The sequence below is a fragment of the Hevea brasiliensis genome, chromosome 7 (assembly GCF_030052815.1).
Source record: "Hevea brasiliensis isolate MT/VB/25A 57/8 chromosome 7, ASM3005281v1, whole genome shotgun sequence".
Lineage (NCBI taxonomy): Eukaryota > Viridiplantae > Streptophyta > Magnoliopsida > Malpighiales > Euphorbiaceae > Hevea > Hevea brasiliensis.
The window spans coordinates 84,076,964-84,080,593 of record NC_079499.1 but is presented as its reverse complement, the minus strand read 5'-3'; the positions used below and the strand labels follow the sequence as shown (position 1 = coordinate 84,080,593).

Here is a 3,630-nt window from a genome sequence, read left to right as displayed (position 1 = left end):
TGGAACATGGCACGTGGAGGCGAGCAGGCTCTGCTGAGCCGGGTGGAGCAGATTCTCTCATGCCCCAGCCTCGCTCTGCAGTGGAGCATGACTCTCCACTTCCTCCTCAACGGCTCTCTGAGAGGAAGGATCCATATCCTATTCAAAATAAGAAAGATAAACAGATCTGCGTTAGTGTCACCTCGACTCTTACAAATGCAATGCATGGTATGGACTCAATCTAGGACCAGAAACGCCTAAACCGTGCTCTGATACCACTAAATGTGACACCCCTTACCCGTGTACAGTATACCCGAGTAAGTAATGCCACCTGGTGTACCGGCACACTCTAATATTCCTCAATTAATTTAGACAATGCTTTTGCACATAATTTATGAAATACAAATTATTTAAACCATTTATCAAAAGTATCATTCATTTAAGGTTCCGAAAATTTTTAAGAAAATCCGGCGGAGTACCGGCTAAAAATGGAGAAAACCGTTCTTCGGAACCTGTTAAAAACACTTCCAATATTTTTATTTCATCATCTCAAACTCCAATATCATCAATAAAACTCAATATCAATATCTCGGTAATTTGTCAATTTCAGGTCTCAACAACCTTTTCAGTTTTCAAAACATCCCTTTCTCAGGGTTCTCATACATAAACAACCATTAAATACTCAAATTAATACCATACATAACCATAAATCTTTATTATTTACATGAACCTCAAAATACATTACATAAATCCTAAATACATATGAGAAAATAAAAAGTTAATTACAAGATGACAAAATGGCATCTAGTGTCCTACCAATGCACTGCAGGTGACGAGGTGACACAGACACAAAGCAGAACTGTCGGATGGCCTCACCCAGTCTGTGGTCTACTGGGCTCACGATCGGGGTCTCCAGTACCTACGCGTGGCAAAAGCAACGTGCTAAGCAATAATGCTTAGTGGTGCAATAATAAAATAACAAGAAATGACAGATAGAAATATGTATTGCATGTACATGTTTTGTTTGTCATGTATTTGTATATCCATTCATTTATTTCTTCGCATTGCTCATTTTCATTCATTTGGTTGCCCAAGTAACCTACACTAGACGCATCGGATCGATAACGGTAACCGCACTGGTACCTAGTACCTCGGCCGTCACACCATCGGTCACATATGCATCTCCGTGTGCAACGGCTAACAAGTCAGAATGATATCGAGCACAAGGCCAAGTCTCAAAGCAAAGTCAGAATGGCTAAAAGCCATGAAATCACAGAATGGCATTTTTGCCATGTGCAGTACTGCTAACTGAACCCTATTGGCATGCCAAACTATCCAAACCAATCTTGTTAGGTATACTAGGGCATTTGAAACTCTTAAATTCGTCAATTTGTGAATTTCAACTTTTTTGGTGTTACTATTCATCATTGGTCAACAAAAATGTTGACTTTTAGCATAAAAATGTGTACATCAACTTTGGCACTCCCAACATACCACATTTGGTGTTTAAAACTTGTTGGCATTAAGTGTTTTTGCAATTTCAAAGTGTAACACACACTAGCAGAAAATTTCAGTTTTGGTGCCCTAATTTCACTGTTCCATTGGACACTGTTACTGTTGGAATTTGAAGAAATGTAAAACATGAAAGTTGTTCCTTATTTTGTCTAGTTGAATTTCCTTTTTTGAATCACTCCATTTGGAGTTTTGTAGCTCCATATATGGCTCAAAAACCCAAGCTGCCCGGATATGCAGTCTGCAGAATTTTACCATATCTACAGTGCATGAACAGTGACTTGAGTCACTTGGTTGAATGGGTTCTGGCCATAATTTGGGGTAGGTTCCTTCATGAAAGTTGTTTGTCTATGTCTTAACTTGTTGCTGTAAAAATTTCAGACCAAATGAACAAATATACAGTGACTTATGGCCAAATGAACAGTTACTGTTCATTTGGCAAATTCTGCAGAATTCAGTTTCAGGGTTCCGGATTGTGGCTGAGTTTTGACCCTTTTGCTTTGGTCTTTTGGGCATGGTTTCTTCAGCAAAAATGTGCCATTATAAGCCTAGTTTCATGTCCAATTGGCCAAACTTCAATTGAACTAGCACAGCCCAAGTTATGGCAGTGCAAAGGGACTGAAATTTTAGTCCCTATGCTGCTGTCCATAGGGCAGTTTTCACCTTGAGTTTGCCATCCAATTTTTCAGTTCTAATTAGGGTCAACCTACCTAAAATGGTCATTAATTGACCATTAAAAAGTTCCCTAACCATTTCCTAAGCTAAGTCACAATTTCACCTACACAAACCCTAATGTCCAAACTCATTACTCATACACTTTGATTAACATACTTACTTAAGTCTCCATGCATATTAATATCATAACCATGATTTCCAACCATTCTAAGCTTATCAAACAATCAACCTCAATCTCCCATAGGGCTGCATAAATTCTTTGGTAGAGCTACACATGGATTTGTTTCATTATTTCACAATTTTTCATTCATTACAAGCATAGATCATGGAACTAATGAGTTTTAAACTTCATATATGCACTAACCTTGATTAGGGCAGATTTTTCCCCACTCAAAACTTCACTTTCCTTCACTTTCTAGGCTGCCAAACACTTCCCTAAGATGAGTGGACAACTTTTAATGAAAGGGGTTTAGGGTTTATGGTGAAAAGAAGAGAGAAAGTGAGCTTTGGTTGAAAATCAATGGAAGTTTGGCTATGGGATTTGAGAGCTACGGGTGAGCATTTGTGAAGGTGAGGGCTGCTGGAAATTTTGGTGGTTTTAGTCTTCATTTAGTCTTTTATTTAGTTAGTCAAAGGATGGCTAAATGGTGATTGGTCCAAATTTTCTTAATGACATCACATTATGTCATAAATGGGCATTTTATTGCATTTTCTTTTCTTTCCTCCACTACTCATTTTCAATTTAATTTCTAGCAATATTTCTTCATATTTTATGTCATATTAATCATTTACTCAACTGGACAAGTCGGCCAAAAATCACCTCGGAAGGCGAAATGACCAAAATGCCCTCCGTTTGGCTTAACGGGTCAAAATTGTCTGTACCGATTGAAAAATTTTTCTAGGTATTTTCTTGGCATTCTAATGCCATAGGAACCTCAATAACCCTTCTCTGGAGTCCCAAAAATTATTTTATAATTTTTCCCCCGGGTCTAGGGCTCCTCGTTGCGAGAACCGCAACTTCCCTCCGGTTACCCCTCGCTTGGGCACCGGCTCGTTTGACTTGGTTGTATTTTATTTCTAAAATTTTTACTAAATTTTTCTTATTAATATTTAAGTTAATTAGGGTTCCTGACTTTAGTTTAAATATTTTTTTTCGGACGTTCTAGCTGTCCGGACCGACACCGGTCACCGGAACAGTAGGATGTACGGAGTGGTTACCGGGTGGGTGTTACAGTCTATTACATGTGCCAAGTATGCTTCACACCCCTTTCTGATCATTCTTCTAGCTAGTGCAGCCGAAATGATGTTTGATGGCAGTAAATGCCTCTCCCCATGTATTACCACATCACCGTACAAAGGGAGACCAAAAGTGACTGTCTTGATCTCTGATCAATCATGGCATGATGCCTGGCTAACCAATCCATGCCCAAGATGATATCATACTCTCTGAAGGGCATTTCAATC

The 3,630-nt window shown here is 38.9% G+C and overlaps 1 long non-coding RNA gene across 1 annotated transcript; it reads right to left on the bottom strand.

Moving 5' to 3' along the window:
• Window positions 1–544: 544 nt before the first annotated feature.
• LOC131181543 (uncharacterized) lies at window positions 545–3,185 on the bottom strand. Its single transcript, XR_009150076.1, has 2 exons — window positions 2,531–3,185; window positions 545–898 (listed from the first exon to the last, which is right to left on the bottom strand). It is a non-coding gene; the product is annotated as an uncharacterized LOC131181543 (long non-coding RNA).
• Between the last annotated feature and the right edge of the window lie 445 nt (window positions 3,186–3,630).